Below are 20,178 nucleotides of genomic sequence, written 5' to 3' on the forward strand. Positions count from 1 at the left end.
ATTATTGCTAACGTATTGTCCTAGAAAGTTTCGACAAAAAAAAAATCCTTCTTATGTTTTTTAGTCACTCTTATCAAAATATTTTTTCTTTGACATCCATGCCTATTATCTTTGGATATGATATTTTTATAGTAGGACCGGAAAACAACAGGAGTCTTTATGCCACACGTGAAAATATTGTCTGCTGCCTGATTCTCTGATTTTATTTCTGAGTGCTCTGAGAGACTTGACATAGTGAGATGAAAAAAAGCCCTCCAAGTGCACAATAATGTACTCCAAGCCCAGATTATCTAGGACAGCTTTAACTTGGAACTTTGAGAAACGTTGGCTCAAGGTTGGAGCCTTTCCAAGAATATAGTACTATACTGAATTCCTTTCCAGGAATTATTTGCATGCATTGCATCATGTCTTTGAGGCACTTAGGATAACATTATGTTAGAAAAATAATGGTAAGATATAGAGAAATATAATTGAATTCCTCATCAAGTCTAGAAAATAAATCAGCAGCCCCACCAGATTGAATGATTCTGTTTCTAAATATTTTCAGATAGCTAGAGTGAATTTTTCAATCTTAGTCTGTTAATTCTTAAAAAAGGGCCTTGGTTATCATTACTATAAAATTATCAAGTAAGATTGATATTTTTTTATCAGATAACATTTTCTCCAAATAATGTCAAAGGTCACCTTCAACACTTAAAAAATTATATACCCTATACAAAATTTTTGGTTTCCTAAAAACCTGAAGCATTATGGTTTCAAAGGGAGAATTTAGTTTGAGTCTATATGTTAAGGCTAATTAGCAAACAAATATTTTATAAAATAAGTTAATTGATGTGGAAAATTCAATGAAGGATAATTCATTTTAACAAACATATAGGTAAGGCACAATAATGTTTTGCTCTCAGGACTTCTTAGTCCACTAAGGGAAGAAAAACTTGTCCATAAGTAAAATTACCCGAAATTCAGGAAAGAAAACAAGTCCTACAAGAATGGTATGAACAAATAACTAAGAAACTATTTGAGAACAAAAACTATTTGAAGAAGAGAAACATAATGAGCTAATATCATCTCTTGATATTTCTTTAGGGACAGAATTTCATTAAGTCAATTTAAAATTGTATTAATTTTTTGAAAGAAAATGCTTTCAAAGACTTTTCAGAAGACAATATTTTAAAAAATACTTTTACAATTTCAAGAAAACATCAGTAATTGATTCTATGTAATATTTTGATAAATATATAAATTTACTAATATAAATAATCAAGAATTATAAATTGATGTCATAAAATTTATATGTCTGTGGGCGGATCAGTAGTCTAGTAATTATAATACTGTGAGTATAAAATTACTCAGATAATTGGAAGTAATTGGAATAGGCTTATAGCCTTTGAAAATTCTGAAACTTGTTAACATGAATTACATTATAAATATGTGATAAGTTAAACAATTAAAAGTAAATTATATTGTCTATATCATATTCTGTTTTATTGAAGAATCTTTAATTTGGCTTCATAAACGGAGCAAATATATGGAATACCTTTGGTATTTTTAATATGGTTTATCATCTTTTTCATACTTTTAAAATGCAGCCGAAATCAGGAACAAGTTGCCTGTTAAATACCCCTTTTTCAGTTGATCACAGGACAATTCATTATTTAGATTTATAGCCTTTCCTAAACAGGTCATCTTCACTGTACTGTCGAGAGATTTATATTACAGGTTGCCTGTATGAGAATGTACCCCTAAAGTTCCACTAGTTTTATCAGCACCAGTGTGCCTTTGGGGAATGAATCTTTCAGAATTATATGGTTTCTTATGGTTTGTTCTACTTACTGCTTGTTTTGTTTCTGTTTGAGGAATCTGTTCAGTGGCCCATTTGTTAGATCAGCTGGCTCTCAGCACTGCAGTGAATACAAAGTCATGCAAACAGATGGAGAAATTTAATTTTCAGTTAGGAAAGGGTTCCATAGCAACATCTGAGTGAAATATATGTCTGGTCACATTTACTGGGCTGTTGTTACAAACCAAGAGTGATCTGCTGGGGGAGGCGGAAGGGGAGACATTTAAAATACATGCTATTCATCTTTTTCAATGGAGACTATTTTTAACTTTATTTCAGAAATATTGAGTGTGTGTGTGTATGTGAATGTGTGTGCACTTAGCAAGTCAGATGCTTTTGACAAGTTTTAATAAACTTTGTTTGGTAAGTCAAATCACTTTAAAAAATGTTTCCCCATATTTCTGTAAGTAGAAATTAATCTTTCAGAAACCATATTTCAGGGTTTAGTTTATGTATTAAGCAATAGTGAGGGGGGTGCAAAAGTGTGATTTCACACGACCTAGGCTGCTGTAGGAGGAGCTGTGCTAAATATACCACAGTGGGATCTAGGCAGAACATCAAAAAACCTGGTGAGGAGCATGATAAAAATAACAATTTTAAGCCCTCTCTATATGGAAGAGAGTCAACCTCAAAGCTCACATAATGAGTGCGTTTTCATCAAACTGTATATAGTGATGATTAAAAGGCCTAATGAGGGTTCTGAGGCACAATAAGAACTGAACTACTTCTCAAGCATGAAAAAATAAAAACTGTACAGTATGTTAGTGCTTGGGTGTTTTTTTAATGTAATTGCTTAACAATTATAATGTGTGGTTTATATGGTAATTTTTAGAGAAGAAAATACTTGATTTAACTGGATATTCATGTTTCCCAACTATTTTGGATAAATGGATTTTATATGACACTTGCATTCATATAATACTGTGTTTTAACTCCTCAAAATATTTTCACTTATAAAATATGATCTTTCACATGGTTCTTTCTTGAGAATCTCCTTTAGATATATAAAAAAAGAAAACTGAATTTAGAGACAGGATCATGTTTTGTAAAAACATTAAATACGAAAAATTCCAGCAAACTCCCAAAGTCTAGCTTAACTCTGCTTATGAAATAGCTTCTCAAAACTCCTATAGAGTTCAAGTGTGGATAATTATATTTTTGAGCAAACAATGGATTCACTTTTTAAAAATCTTAGTGGGTATTGTAGGAGCTCTAAGAAAGAATCTCAGTTTTTAATTTTGGAATTAATCAGTCTTAAAAACTCAAATGTTTTGTAAGATGTCATACAATAAGTCAAATACCTTCCTCAAGCTTAAGTCAGGTATAAATTCAAAATGAAATGCTATGATTATAATTTCTATCTAGTACAATTATTAAATTTTATGTTAACACATAAAAGACGAACCTAGAGTTTTAGCAGGATAGTATTTCCAGGCAATTGTGTTATAGGTATAGTGGTCAAAATATTTGATTGGAGTCAAGTAGGCATCTCCTTTATGGGCATTTCCACTGTTACAATCTGTGTGATTTCCATGCCCATTGTTGGCTGAGAAAGCCACTTTCACTTTCCTATTTCTCATTCTAGTTAAAGGAGCTTACTGCTACAGAATTGAGTAAATGTTATTTTAACATTTGGGATTAAATGTATGACATCCCTACCCAAAATCATTTCAAAAGTTCCTTCTTATTAACAGTTGTCCCAGGGTACAAAAATAATATGGAAGATAATGCATTTTGGTCTAGGACAGTAAAGTCTTTAGCCTTTTGACCAAGGTTTACTTAATGATCTCCCAGGCTTTTTGCTAAGACAATAAAGGATCATTATGACATAGTATGGTATAATCCAATAGGTTGGAGTCAGATCTGGGTTTGATTTCAGCTGTATAACTGTTTAGTTAAATCTAGCTATTTAGTTTTAGGAAACTAAAACTTGGAGAGGTTAAGTAACTTAACCAAGGAGGCAGAGCTCAGATTTATTTATTTATGTATTTATTTAAAATTTTTCATTTTAATTTTTCAATTACATTGTCATACAATATTATATTAGTTTCAGGTATACAACATAGTGATTAGACATTTACATAACTTACGAAGTGATCACTTCAGTAAGTCTAGTACCCATCTGAGATCATACACAGTGATTACAATATTATTGACTATAGTCCCTATTCTGTACTTTACATCCCCATGACTATTTTTATGTCTGGAAATTTGTACGTCTTTATTCCTTCACCTTTTCACCCATTCCCCCAACCTTCCTCTTATCTGGCAACCATCAGTTGGTTCTCTGTATCTGTGGGTCTGTTTCTGTTTTGTTTGTTGTTTATTTTTTTTATTTCATATAAGTGAAATCATATGGTATTTATCTTTCACTATTTGACTTATTTCTTTTAGCACAATACCCCCTAGGTTTATCGATGTTGTCACAAATGGCAAGGTTTCATTCTTTTTTGTGGCTGAGTAATATTTCATTGTATATATGCACCACATCTTCTTTATCCATTTGTCTTTTGGACACTAGGTTGATTTCATATCCAATAAGGAGTTTATATTCAGTATATAAGGAACTCATACAACTTAGTAGTAAAAGAACAAACAATTCAATTAAAAAATGGGCAGAGAGCCACCCTGAACATGCCTGATCCCATCTGATCTCAGAAGCTAAGCAGGGTAGGGCCTGCTTAGTACTTGGATGGGAGACCACCTAGGAATACCAGGTGCTGTAGGCGTTAAAAAAAAAAATGGGCACAGAACCCAAATAGACATTTCCTCAGAGAGGTCATACAGTTCGCCAACAGACATATAAAAAGATGTTCAACATCACTAATCATCAGAGAAAGGCAAATTAAAACCACAATGTGAAGTCATCTCACACCTGTCAGAATGGCTATCATCAATAAATCAATAAACAAGCGTTGGCAAGGATGTGGAAAAAGGGAACACTTGTGTACTGTTGATGGGATTGTAAATTGGTGCAGCTGCTATTGAAAACAGTATGGATATTACTCCAAAAAAAACAAAAACAATGTGGAGGTTGCTTTAAAACATTAAAAATAGAACTAACATGTGACCTAGCAATTCCACTTCCGGGTATTTATCAGAAGAAATCCAAAACACTAATTTTAAAAGATATATGCACCCCTTTGTTCATTGCAGCATATTTACAATAGCCAAGATATGGAAGCAACATAAATGTCTATAGATAGATGAATAGATAAAGATGTCATACATATGTACAATAAAATATTACTCAGCCATAAAAATAAATAAAATAGAGCTAAGATGTAAATTCAGGTTCTCTGACTATGGAGCTTGTCTTTCATCTCTGCATTACACTGGCAAACCTCGTTTAGGAAACATATATTCATATATAACTTTTACAAATAAGCTAATATTCAGAATCTGTAATTTCATAAGCCATTTGCATTAGTGACTTAATGACAGTGTTATAAAATTTATATGTAATTGTCTAAAATACACCTCTATTCTTTTAGTAACCAGAGAATGAGACAAAATCATGAATCTGATATGTATTATGCATAAAACTTTTATATATTACTTAAATATCCAACAATGAAAAGCATGATTTAGTCCTCCCACCCTGCAAAAGCCCCACATATAACCAAAGAAAGAATGCTTTCACAAAGAAAATTAAATCACCTCTGAACTGGGAAAATAAGATATTTAAATTTGAATCAATTTTAATTTTTATACTGGCACTCTTTAATTCACAGCTTCAGTATCCAGGCTTTTTGTATCTGTAACCGAGAAGGATATGTTGTTCGTATGATGTAACTATTTGATTTTCATTCTGAATATGTATTTGTCTGAATACAAAAAGGAAAGAAGAATAAATTAATAATTCATATGCTACAAACCAGTTTTATGTTATCTTATTTGATCTTAAAGACAATTCTATGAAGTAAGTAGGACACTGATGAGAAACTTAACATTTGAGAGGCTGAGATATAAGGAAATGTGATGGTTCGGAGCTGGCCTTGGAATGGGTCAGCCTCGTTTTTAATCCAACACAGAAAATCCTTAAATCTTTAAAATGAAGATAATAACACCCACCTCTTGGCTTGATTGTGAGGATTAAGTAAAATAAGATATATCAAATGCTAGTAAATATATTAAATGTATCAGGCAGCCACCAGGGCACTGTGTGTGGGTCTCTTCATAGATTACACTCGGCAGCACCACAAGCACCTATACGTATATAATTACTGCTCTTTGCTCAGGGTGAGCTAGGGCAACTGGCTTCTTTCACTTAGCATAATGTTTTCAAGGTTCATTCATGTTGTAACATGTATCAGCTATGTGACTAAATAATACGCAATTGTGTAGATTATCACATTTTGTTCATTCATCAGTTAACGGATATTTGGGTTGGTTTCACATGTTAGCTATGATGAAAAATGCTCCTCTGAACATTTGTGGATAGGTTTTTGTGTGGACATACATTTTCAGTTCTCTTGGTTCTATATGTAGGAGTAGAATTGCTGGGTCACATGGTTTTTTTATGTTTAACGTTTTTTAGGAACAACTAAACTATTTATCAAAGTGGCTTCATCATTTTACAGTCTCACCAGCAATATATGAGGGTTCTAATTTCTTCACATCCTCATCAGCACTCGTTATTGTCTTTTTTATTACAGCCATCCTAATTAGATGTGAAGTTGTATCTCATTGTGGTTTTGATTTACATTTCCCTAATGACTAATGGTGTTGAACATCTTTTCATGTGTTTGTTGCCATTTGTGTGACTAAATGTCTATTCAAATCCTTTGCCCATTAAAAAAAGTATTTATTCTAACAGATTTACAGAAGAATTGCTAAGATAGTGCAGAGAATTCCCTTAAACACCACACTCAGTTTTCCCTATTATTAACATCTCACATTAGTGTTGCACATATGTTACAATTAGTGAACCATATAGATACATTCTTAGTAACTTTATGCTTATTTAGATTTCCTTGGATTTTTACCTAATGCTACTTTTCTGTTCCAGAATACCATCTAGAATACCACACGGCATTTAGTTGTCATATCTCTTTATGCTCCTCTTGACTGTAGTGGTTTCTTAGACTTTTCTTGTTTTTGATGACTTTGAAAATTTTAAGACTAATAGTCAGAAATTATATTAAATATTATTCTACTGAGATTTGTTGAATATTTTTCTTATGATTAAATTGGACTTATGGTTTTTTGGGAAGAATACCACAGTGCCGAATACCATTTTCATAACGTCGTATCAAGGGTACATACTATCAGCGTGACTTATTACTATTAATATTGACCTCGATCACCTGACTGAGATCGTGTTTGTCAGGTTTCCCCAGTATAAAGTGACTCCTACCCTACCCTTTCCATACTCTGCCCTTTGGAAAGGAGTCACTATGAGCAGCTCATGTTTAAAAAATAGGGAGTTAGGCTCCACCTGTTTGAGGCGGGAGTATCTGCATAAATTATTTGGAATTCTTCTGTGCAAGAGATTGGCCTCTTTCTATTTTTAAATTTATTCAATTATTTATATTGATATGCACTCATGGATATTTATTTTGTACTTGGGTTGTAATCCAATACTACTTTATTTATCTTACTCCTCAAATTGTTCCCGTTTTGGCTACTGGGAACTCTTTCAGTTGGTTTCTGTGTTCCTTTGATACATATCTATCATGGTAGGTTTTTTAAAGCACTTCCTTACTTTCTGGCACCACTAGGTCTTCCAGGCCCATCTTATATATTTTCTGCCCCAGTCCTAATATCAGCTATTTTTCAAGGAGCCCTGATTCAATTTATTAGAAAATGGCATTAGAAACCAAGGTCTGGTTACTAGGTGTGTTCATTGCCACTAGGGTGTCATTGCTTCTAGGCTTTCTCAGCTGACACAGCAAGGAAGTATATAGACACGTAATAAGCTGTTTTAGGTTGGTACCCTTTTTTTCCTCCATTTTCAGTGAGGTTATTTCATGCATTTGTAATAGATTGTTTTGTCATATTCTACATTTCATTCTAGGATTCCCCTGACTTTCTAAATGATTTTTTAAAATTTTCGTACATTAAAGTTCACTCTTTGTAAAGTTCACTGGGTTTTGACAAATGCATAATGTCATGCATCCAATTATAAGTACAGCATCATACAGAATAGCTTTACTATCCTAAAACTTTCACGTGCTATACTTATTCAACCTTTTCTCCTTTCTTACTAAATAAACCCCTGCCATCCACTGATCTTTTTGTCTCTCTAATTTTGCCTGTAAAGAATGTCATGTAATTGCAATGTATGTAGCCTCTTCAAACTGGCTTCTTTCACTTAGCAATATGCATTTAAGACTTATCCATATCTTTTCATGGCTTAACAGTTGTTTTTTTTTGTTTTGTTTTGTTTTTTTTGGTCACTGAATAATATTCCATTGTATGGAATTTGCTTATCTATTCATCTTGAAGAACATCTTAGTTACTTCCAGTTTTTGGTGATTATAAGTAAAGCTGATATAAACATTTGTATACAGGTTTTTATGTTGACATAAGTTTTCAACTCGAATGGATAAAATCGTACCTAGGAGTATATTGCTGAATCAATCAGTAAGACTATGTTTAGCTTTGTAAAAGCCTGCCAAACTGTCTTCCAAAGTGGCTGTACCATTTTTCATTCTCATTAGGAATGAATGAGAGTCTCTGTTGCTCTGCATCTTCATCAGCATTTGATATTGTCAACTTTTTGGATTTTAGCCATTCTAATGGATGTATCTGAAATCTCATTATAATTGTATTTTGCAGTTCTCTAATATAAATAATGTTGAGCATCTTTTCATATCCCTACTTTCCATCTGTATATCTTCTTTGGTGAGGTGTCTGGTCAGATCTTTTGCCCATTTTAAAATTGGGCTTTTTTTTTTATTGTTGAGTATAAGAGTTATTTATATATTCTAGATATAGGACTCTTTTCAGATGTATGATTTACAAATTTTTTTTTCATATTCTTTGAATACTCTTTTAACTTTTTTTGATCATGTTTTTTGAAGCACAAAACATTTTTACTTTCGATAAACTCCAATTTTTCTATTTTTTCTTTTGTTACTAGTGTTTTTGGTATCATATTTAAGAAACTATTTCTTAACCCATATTTTATTCTAATAGTTTTATAATTTTAGCTCTTACATTTGGGTCTGTTTTCCATTTTAAGTTAATTTTTGTATATGATTTGAAGTAAGGGTCCAACTTCATTCTTTTGCAATGCATATATCCACTTACTCCAGCACTATTTGTTAAAAAGACTATTCTTTTTCTATGGAATTGTTCTGCCATCTTTATCAAAAGTCAATTGACTATAAAATAAGGGTTTATTCCTGGACTCTCAATTTTGTTTCATTAATCAGTATGTCTGTCTTCATGTCAGTTTTACACTGTCTTGATTATTACTTTTAGAAGTAAGTTTTGAAATCAGAACATGCGAATCCTTTACCTTTGTTCTGCTTTTTTAAGGATTGTGATGGCTATTCTGGGTCTTGCATTTCCATGTGAGTTTTAGCTTTAGAAATGTTTTAATCTTTGAATTTTATCTTTGTTTTTAAGTGAATTTTATCTTTTAATTATTTTCTTTCATTCTACCCTTCAATATAGTTTTAATGTTTATTTGCTCTTGCCCTTTCTTCCCTAATCACTTTCCTGGGCCCCTTTTTGAGGACCAATCAGCTAGCTGTTAATTAATCCTGTTGGAAGTATCAACTGATTAAACATGGACCTTGTAGAGATTTTAACTGGGGAGAATATGTTTATAGTGATCTTTAGCTCCCCATCTCTTTCTCCAGTTAATTGACAAGTTCTGTAGCCCTCCACCTACCCCAATATCATTTGAATCCAATCCCTTTGTACATTTCTATAGATCCCACTCTTCTCAAATGTGCTGCTGAAATTATTTTTCCATTTTCAGCAGCTTCCATATAGTAGGGACAGATTAATTATACAAAGTATAGTTATGATCATATTATTTTTCCTGCAGAAAAACATTTCAAAAGATAGATGAATCTCAGAAACATTATATTGAGTGAAAGAAACCACACACAAAAGAGTACCTATCGTTTGACTGCATTTTTATGAAGTCCAAAGCAGACAAAGCTAATCTATGGGAATGGAATTCAGAACACTGGTTGACACTGGAGGATGGGGCAGGGGTGGGAATAGACTTGAATGAGATGAAAGTGAATTTTCTTGGGTGATGGAAATATTCTGTGTCTTGATTGGATCATTTGTTACATGGCTGCAGACTTTTGCCACAACTCATTGACCTGAATGATGAAGATCTGTGCATTTTCTGTATAGAATTATACTTTATTTTTTTAAGTAAATAGTAATATATGAACTTTTGATGGCTTCCCATTGCCTTCAGCTCAAACACCTGAACTTGATATTTAGGGACTTTGAAAATCTACATAACTTTCCAAGTTTCTCTTGCTATTTCTCTTCCATGCCCCATGATCCAGCAAAATAAAACTCTCTCTTCTTCACATGCACCATGTTTTTCTACTTTTGTTTCTTTGCTCCCACTTTTCCCTTATCCAGGAATGTCTTCAAAAACACCCATTGCAAATCACCACCTGTGAAAACAATCTTCCCTCAAATTTCACATCAGAAGTCATCCTCCTTCTCTAAACATCTGTCCTGTAGAATTTTGTATTTCTCTTATGGCACTCTTGACTTTCCCCGGATTTTATTGTAATTGTTTATATTGCTGTGTTTGCATAGTATTTGCAATGTGCCTGGCACTATTAATGAACATCCTATTCCCACTTCAACCCGTAAATTCCATTAAAGGCAATACTTACAATTGCTTCATTTCTGTCACCCACAGGACCTAGACAAACATTTATTAAATGGATGGATATATAGATGGAAATGGATGGATGGATGGATGGATGGATGGATGGATGGATGGATGGATGAATTAATTGGAAGGTATGGGGCAATGCAGAGTATTGAAGAGGGGTAGCCATCTCGGCATCCTTCAAAACCTCTGATATACCTACCCTATATCTACTTGTAATGTATAATGAATGAGATGAAATATGACAAGAGATAAATAAAATTTGGGGGGCTGTCAGCCAGGTCCTGAGCATATAAACATATCCATGCAAATCAGAAAAACAGGACAGCTCCTAGAATGATTTTTAAACAGTTTGATGAAGTCAGTTAAGTCATTTCCTCCATTATAATCTTCCAACTCCTAGAGGTTTTATGATGTCCTTATCCTGGCAGTGCCTTCAGACTTTGTCCTCAGGCAGTAATTGCCAACCAAGGCATCTGGCACATTGATGTGCCCAGAGGCAGTACTCAGTTGGTTTTGCTAATCGGATAAACAAGCTCCCCTTGACAGAGGGAGTGATTTACGGTGTTCAGGGAGTTTGCAAAGCAAGCGAAGATCTGGTGGTTTTGCAGTCATTGGACATGAAAACCTGGCTCAAGCTCAAGAGATGCAAGCTGTCAGGAGGGGCCAGTGCATTATGGGGCACGGGAATCTATATGTGAATGTGAATTCAACATTATCATTGGCAAAGCTTCCATACGAAACAACAAACTAAAGCCAACATCTTTCTCCCCTCCCCCACCTCCTGCTTAAAAAAAATTATTTTATAGAGGAATACTGGGAAGGTGGCAGGAAGCTTTCAACTCCTTAAAAAAAAAGCATAGCCAGAGAACATTTGGCAGGGGGAAAGTGAATATTTGTGATTTTTATCATTAGCTTATTAAGATCTTATTTATAAGATTCCTTCCTGAGATTTTACAGTCTGTCAGGGCAAGCTAGTCCTTATGGATGATAGGGCTTCCCCATCCTTCCCTGCCACACATTTTCTTTTCAAGGGTCATTGGGACCTTGATAGCCAAAGGAATAATGTTTTAGCTTCATTCTTTCACTTCTCAAATAGGTCACCTTAGCAGGACGAGGGAAAAACATAACTAGGGAAATTTGAATGTTTGTTCAGAATCTCAGAGAACTGATTAGATCAGAATACTTATGTCTGATTAATCAACAGAGTAGGTACACTTACTGAACACAGGAGAGAGAAGAATGCACCCCTCCTACACTCCCGCAGTATGGCTAATTATGTGTGTGCGTGTGTGTATGAATTTCTAAGACCAATGAAAAGATGAAAGAGTTTCCATTTTTCTAAGATGTTGGCTTCACTTAACAAAAGAAAACTTTTTTAATACTCTCCTGTTGTCCAAGGACTTAAGAACAATGAAAATGGCAAAACCCCCAAAGCCCAGAGAGTATACACCTTATACTTACAATGTTGTTTGCAAAGTAAAGCTCCCAAGTGAGTATTTTTACCTTTCTCTTTTTTTTTCTGCCATCATTACCTGGCTAGATTGATGACTCAGCAAAGTAGTGATTCCTGCATTACAGCTCAGGGCTCTGTAGGGGCTCCATGCTGGACATAGATTCTTTCCTGATCCTGGACATTCACTCTCTGCGAAACTCTAATTCATGGAGTTGTGCGTGTGGTTTATAAACTCATCTGAGTCAAGCTCTCTCACTCTTCTTTGGTCTATATAGCTATCTTTTGGCCATCTGTAATAATGATTTAAAAAAAAAAAAAAAGACAATCTTTTTGCAGCTTCTACTTAAACAAATTTTCAGACCACGGCCACATAACATTTTGCTGTAAGGCCATTTGCAAAAAGGGAATATGTAATCATTTTTCCTTTTTACGTTTGGGCTTCTTGCTGATTACTTTATAAATCACACAAGCATTTTTCATCACCCTTGATTTTATATATTACTCACGTAATATGTAAATGTGTTCTCATTATTTAAAAAATGTAATCAATAATTATACAGATGAGAAATAGAAGTTCTTTATCTCTGTTGCCCTTATCCTCTTTAAACTTATTCTCCTTTCTCCTCAGAGGTAACAACTGTTATCAGTTTTGTATCTGTTCTTCTGGATCTTTTCTTTACTTTTACATCATATTTGTACTTTTAGAAATGTGTTGTCCCTTTGTTCTTTATTATGCATTTTAGAATCATCTTGTCAAATTTTATGGAAAAATTACATGAGATTTTGTTTGGAATTGTATTGAATTTATAGATTAGTTTTGAGATAATTGATATATTTAAGATAATGAGCCTTCTTATTAATGAACAGAGCTCTTTAAAATTTTTAAATGAGGCAAAAATTGTGTAGATGATAGAGGCTTTATTCACCCTCTCCTTGCCAACACATCAAAGTTGTGAAGGGAACACGGAGCAAACAGCAAGCAGAGTCGCCTAGTGTCTAGATGAAAAGAAGCACTACAGCTAGGGAGAGAAATAAAAAATCACCCTGCAATGGGAGGAGGTAGGAGGGGTGAAGATGAGATGCTGCTGAGTGGTACAGAGGCTATGGCAGCTGTAGACATTCCTCTTAAAGGGGCTGTGTCTGTGACTAGCCTTTCACAGTGACAGACTTGCTGGCTCTGAGTACCAGGTCCTGGTCGGCTGCTTGCAGGGGCAACAGAGACTTACAGGGGAACGCTGAGTTGTCCGAATGAGGGCCAGAGGCAAGGCTCTCTATCAGGCAGAAGTGCTGGCAGTATCCATTGTTTCCCAGTTGAGCTCTCCCCGCTCCCAGTGTGCAGAAGTAGTGTCGCCACAGCTGAGACGTCATCAAACTAGATAACAGAGGTCGCTCTGCCCAGAGGATTCCCTGAAACTTCACCTGCCCCAGCTCACCCCAGCTCATGCCCTACCCAAGAACATCCAGTTTTGTCCTCGGCGAGTCCTGTGCTCCTTACTTAAGTAGCTCCAAGACTCACACTGGTAGCAGCTGACTTGGTTTCTGGCATGGCTTCTTGAAGCAACTATAAGCACAACATCTGAAGATTGCTTGCTGAATCTTAACAGGTAACCACAGAAAGGCACAGGCTGAGGCTAAACTTGGCCTGTAGCTGAACCCCTCTCAGGACTGTGTCACTGGACACCTACTACACAAAGCCACACTAATGAGACTGAGAGACTGAGGAGTTTTGTACATAGACACAGAAAGGCAGCTAAAATGAGAAGACAAAGAAGCAGAAACAATATGAAAGAACAGAACACAGATACAAGAAAAATGGAGTCAATCTAACGGATGCAGAGTTCAAAACACTGGTTATAAAGATGCTCAATGAACTTAGGGAAAGTGTAAATAAACTCAATGAGAACTTTAACAAAGAGATAAAAACATAAAAATGGAAATGGAAATTATAAAAAGAAACCAGTCAGAAATGAAGAAAACATTATTTGAGATGAAGAGTATATTAGAGGGAATCAACAGAGTGGATAAAGAAGAGGATCGCACCACTGATATAGAGGAAGCCAGGACACTCAATCAGAATGGCAAGAAAAAAGAAATCAAGACTACAATAATAATTTAGGGAGCCTATGGGACAAAGTTAAATGTAAAATCATCTGTGTCAGAGGGAGAACAAGAAGTTGAAAACCTATTTGAAGAAATAATGATGGAAAACTTCCTTAATCTGGTGAAAGAAATAGATATACAACCCCAGGGAACTCTGAGAGTCCCAAAAAAGATGAGCCCAACAAGGCCCACACCAAGACACATTATAATTAAGATGCCAAAGGTTAAATAAAAGAGAAAATCTTAAAAGCAGCAAAAGAAAAGCATTTAGTTACCTATAAGGGAGCTCTCATAAGACTGGCAACTGATTTCTCAAAAGAAACCATGCAGGACAGAAGGGCATGACATAGAATATTCAAAGTAATGAAAACCCAGGGTCTATGATCAAGAATATTTTATCCAGCAAAGCTATCATTGAGAGTCAAAGGACAGATGAAGAACTTCCCAGACAAAAAAAAAAAAAAAAAAAAACTAAAGGAATTTATAAAAACCAAGCCAGTATTACAGGAAATGTTGGAGGGACTTCTTTAAGAAGAAAAAAACATGTGTCAAAAACAGGAATAAAAAAAGGTAATAACTGCATTCCTATCTACAATTACCTCAAATGAAAAAGAATTAAGTGCTCCAACCAAAAGATAGAGAAGCCGAATTAATAAGAAAACAAGACCCCTACATACGCTGCCTACAAGAGACTTACTCCAAATTAAAAGACACACAGACTTGAAGGAAAGGGATGGAAAAAGATATTGCCTAGATGGACCTAGAGGGTATTGTGCTGAATGAAGTAAGTCAGATAGAGAAAGATAAATACTACATGATTTCACATACATGTGGAATCTAAAGAACAAAATCAACAACAACAACAAAATGGAAACTCATAGATACAGAGAGTATTTTGAGAGCTACTAGATGGGAGCAGGGTTTGGGGGGATGGTGAAAAAGGGCAAAGGAATTAAGAAGTTCAAATGGATAGTTACAAAATAGACATGGTGGTATAAAGTGTACCAAAAGGAAAATAGTTAACAATGTTGTAATAAATATGTAAAGGGGAAGAGGGGTAGTAGATTTAGTGGAGAGATCACTTTGCGAGTTATATAGATCTCTAATCACTATGCTATACGACTGAAACTAATATATTATTGTATGCCAACTATAATTGAAAAAACTCTGAATTGTACAATGTAAATATGAGCAACTAATTGTCTATTATATTTCAATAAAGGTAGAAACACATTTTTAAATGAAATTTTGTACTTTTCTACCCAATAACTTTGCACATCTTTCATTATATTTATTCTCAGGTATCTTGTATATCATGTCACATTATTTTAACTTACATTTTAAAACGATTTTTTGCTGGCATAGAAAAAGAAAATTACTTTTTAAAGAGTTGGTCTTATAACCAACAAAATTGCTAAAATCTCTATGAATTCTGTCATATGTATATAGATTCTCATGAGTTTTATTTTCAGAAAATCATACCATCTGCAAATATTGCTGGTTTTGTGTCTTAATTTCCATTATGTTTGGCCATTTATTCCTTTTCCTTACCTGACTGCTCCAACCAGGGTCTCTAGTACACTGTGGAGTGGAGTAGTGATAATGGCCATGCTTTTTCTGTCCTTGGTATTTGGGGTTTTTTGTTTTGTTTTGTTTTTGTTTTTTTTAAGTGAAGCGACCCTTGGTCGACCTCACAGATTGCAAGGACCTTGTCAGTTTACGATCCCTTATTTTTTAAGCCTGCAGCACCTGGTCTTCCTTGGTGGTCTCCCATCCATGTACTAACCAGTCCTGACCCTGCTTAGCTTCCAAGATCAGACGGGATTGGACTTGTTCAGGGTAGCATGGCCGTAGAACCTGTCCTTGGTTTTTAAAGGCAGTGCTTCTAACATGTCACTGTAAATTGTGATGTTTGCTCTAAGCATTTGATAAATTTATCTAATCAGTTAAGGAAGTCTTGTTTCTATTTTTCTAAAAGCTTTATCTTGAATCAATATTGAATTGGATTGAATATATTTTTGCAGTTAATGAGATGAGCATATAGTTTTCCTCCTCTAATATTTCGATATAGTAAATTGCTTTAATGTTTTCTACTGTTGAACCATTTATATATTCCCTGGAAAAGCTATTTTATATTTGTGCATTTTTATGCATTGTTGAATATTTCATTCAACAATATCTAATGGAATTGGAAGCTGAACTTTGAAGACTGTCTAAAGTAACTTGTGGCTCCATGATTCTTTGATTTATTTTCAAGGACTCTCTGATTTATATAAATCTTTGGAAAGGATTAGTACATGATACTTTATCCTCATGGGAGGAAACTGAAAACTAAAAACACTAACTGACCAATCTAACATCACACATTGGAAATAGAGTTACGTGAAGGTTTCACTAACTGGAATTTACAACTCTGTCATTTGCTAGTTTATGAACACAGTGTTCCTCTGTACAGTGGAGATCGTGGGAGCCCCTATCTCATCTTGTTGTTGGAGATTAAAAGCAACAATGCGCGTAAGTGCTTTGCACAGTGCATAGCACATGGTGAAAAAGTCATTCATTTATTCATTCTTTCAACAAACAATTGGTGCACACCTGCCCTGTGTTCTAGGAGCTGAGAATATAGTAGAAAATAAAACAGAAGAGGTACTTATTTTCAAGAAGTTTATCTTCTAGTAGCAAGGGACAGATGGTGCATACAAAATAAAATGAAAATCAGTGAAGGATTTCCAGAATGAGTGTGGCATGACATGGTTTATATTTTAAAGAGATTACTCTGGTGCTCTGTTAAAATCTACTGTAGGAGGTCAAAGCAAGGGCTGTTACAATCTTCAGCGCAAGTAAAGATAGTGGCTTGGACTAAGGTGGTAACAGCAGACTTAGGGAGAGATGGATGGATTTGGGATATATTTTGGAAGTATAATCAGTGGATTTGCTTATGGATTAGCTATGAATGTTAAGGATTTTTCTTTAGCTTGCATTTTATAGTTGTTTGTGGCTACTTAGAGAAATGAGTGTGGAAAAAGAGAACAATTCAGGATGACTTCTTGTTTTTTACTTTGAACAACTGGACCATCTTCTACCGAAATTAGAATGTTTAGGGGAGGAATAAATTTTCTCCCAAGGGGGAACAAGATTTGATCATCAATAAAAATTGCCACATTGTACTCAATCTTTGGATTATTTTCTGAGCCTCATTCCTTTCTTTTCTTTTGATGAGCAAAGTGTTTATACATTTGCATGAAGAGAATAAAAATATATTTTATTTTAGTTAAAAATAAATATAAAATATAAGCAGAGCTATGTTTTTGACACATCAATTTTGTCTTTATTTTCAGTGACATTTTCTTACAAAAATATGGACATTTTTATAATATGGGACCATTGCAAAGTGTGTAAAGTACATTTTTTACTAAAACATATCTAGATAAACTTGTGCATCATTAAGTACCATTCCCCTAAGTAAACATAGCTCTAAAATGTGACTCATATTTACTATTATACCTATCAAGTAAAACATTGTTGGTAAAACTTTCTCAAAATAGACAAAATTATTCCTATATGTGCTTTTTAAATAGTAATTCCTAGAACTGTTACATGAAAAATCTATTTTCTCTATAAAACTGTAAATACGAAAACATATACTAGAGGCAGACCTCCCTGACATTCATTCAAATGATATGTTGTATGTACTTTCTTTAGTAGTTCTGATTCCAGCCGACTGAGTATCACCTCGGAAGGAAAATTCTCTTTGACTTTAACAAAGAGCACTGTTCAGTACCTCTTTGACTGGATTATGCATAAAATTTATATGTATAACACTCACTGGAGATTAAGTAATTAAGATGCTCTTAATATTGTAGGGGAAACATTACAGTTCTCATTATTTTAATGGACTGGTGGACTCCAGGGATTTGATAATAGGATGCAATATCTTGCATTCCAAGTCAGCAGAATTCACAGTTTTGACTGTTTGGCAACATAAATTTGCAAGCTTTTGATGACCTGTGTAGAAAGAAGTAGTCTCAGATCAAATCTTAGAGGACAAACCATCCTTACAAATAATAGCAATAGTTCATATAATGGTGGCTTTATTATTAGTGTCACTCAAGCACAAAGGACTGCAGAGCCAGAAAGTGAGTGGCCTGTTAATCTCTGCCTTGGGAGGGGTCCCTGAGGCCCTGAGGCACTTTAAGGGCTGTGGCACAGCTGTCTTTGCTTTATGTGAGATTGTCTTTTAGGGGCCTCACTATAGATGACTAATAGGTCTGTACAATCCAATAATTGCATTGCAGTGTTTGCACTGGAAATACAAAAAGACAAATATTTTCGTTTATTAAATTTATATTACATTTTGTTCCAAAAATAACTGTAACTAGCTTATTAAAAAACAAACAAACAAAAAAGGTATGACCTGCTCTACAATTTTGAGGTACAGTTTCTGTTTTATCTATATAAATCTTTAATTGATTGGTTAAGCCTGTCATATTAGCAGTAAATCCAGTAACTCCCTCCACAGGTTCACTCCTCCTTCTAAGTTGTCAAAAACTAAAGCAAAACACATATGAGATCCTAGGCACTCCAATCCTAACATCTGTCCAAAATTCTGTGCTCAGTGGAGAGAGACTTTCTCCAACCAATTTAACAGTGTTGTAGCTTCTTACAGCTACCAGCAATGCCTCTTGGTCTCCACACTCCAGTGATAAAGCTAGTCTACCCTAGAAGGGACTTCAGTGTCCATCTGCCTGGGGAGTAAGTTATGACTCTTGAAGGGAGGCAATATTGCCACCTCAATGCCACAGATGATCAAGTGTTTTAGTGAAGCATCTATTCTGTGCTAGACATTTGTCAATATACCAGTAATATAATGAAGAATGGAGAATTAAAAACAAAACAGATAAGCTTCTGCAGGTAGCATATATCCTACTGGAGTTCCCAATCAACAAGTAACTGACAAGCAATCTATTTTATGTAACACTGTGAAATTAAAGATGCTACCGATAAAGTTAATTTGTATCTAGGGACCCCCAAAATGGAGGCTGTCCTGGTGGTCCAGCCCACATCACAAGTCTAAACCTAAGTCAACTTACACTTATGAGAAATACCTGTCAGGGAAACCTAACAAACACCAATCACAATCCTCCAACTCAATTTAGCTAGCTTATCCTACTGTAGAAAATTGGACCTGCTAGCTTTATAAGGAAATCACTGATCTCTCAGCCAATCCTGCCCTATTTTGGTGTTGAGTCTTCTAACATTCTGTAAAACTCACTCTTGCCCCAGATCGCTCAGGAACCGTGTTCCACTGCTCATGAGGCACTGTACTCCCCCAATCCATGGATTATTTTCTCTTAAATAAAGAACATCAAACTCCTTACTAAATTGTTTTAGTTTTGTCATTTGATATACCAACTTAACTATGACAAACCACCTACTAGATCTACTAGATAGAAGATGATTCTGATTTCAAGGACACTAAATTAGAGAGAGAGAGAGAGAGAGAGAGAGAGAGAGAGAGAGAGAGAGAGAGAGAGAAGGAGGGAGAGAGAGAGGGAGAGAGGAAAAAAACAAGAAAAGAAGACTCTGAGAGAGATTTGGGTGTAAGTAATTTACTTGGGAATGGTCCTAGGAAGCACCAACAGGGGAGTGGGTATGTGAGAGAGGAAAGAAAAAAAAGCCAATCAGGGTATAGTAATAAGCAGGTAACCTTATTACCTGTGGGCGACTGGAATTTAATCCCACTGTGAGCTTTGGGAGTGGTTTAGAATATGTCTCAGTGTTGTCCCATGCAATTGGCAAGGAGGCTGAGACACTTATCTACCAACTCCTATTGGTCATTGGCTGAGGTGTCAACTTAGCCAGTGTGTCATCTTCCAGTTTAGGCCTGCCCTGCACAGAGGTCAAGCACTCCAAGGTAATTCTTGAGGTGGAGAGTGACAGATGCTTATAGTAAGA

At 34.9% G+C, this 20,178-nt stretch overlaps 1 protein-coding gene and 2 pseudogenes across 17 annotated transcripts in view; 2 read left to right on the forward strand and 1 right to left on the reverse strand.

Annotated features, from left to right (window-relative positions):
- The window catches only part of NRCAM (neuronal cell adhesion molecule), a 259,076-nt gene that overhangs the window by 78,167 nt on the left and 160,731 nt on the right, over nucleotides 1-20,178 (forward strand). The gene's annotated exons all lie outside the window — the stretch shown is intronic.
- LOC112473553 lies at nucleotides 4,456-4,569 on the forward strand (annotated as a pseudogene).
- Nucleotides 15,961-16,079, reverse strand: LOC112473638 (annotated as a pseudogene).

This window comes from Pteropus alecto, unplaced genomic scaffold, assembly GCF_000325575.1.
Source record: "Pteropus alecto unplaced genomic scaffold, ASM32557v1 scaffold109, whole genome shotgun sequence".
Taxonomy (NCBI): domain Eukaryota; kingdom Metazoa; phylum Chordata; class Mammalia; order Chiroptera; family Pteropodidae; genus Pteropus; species Pteropus alecto.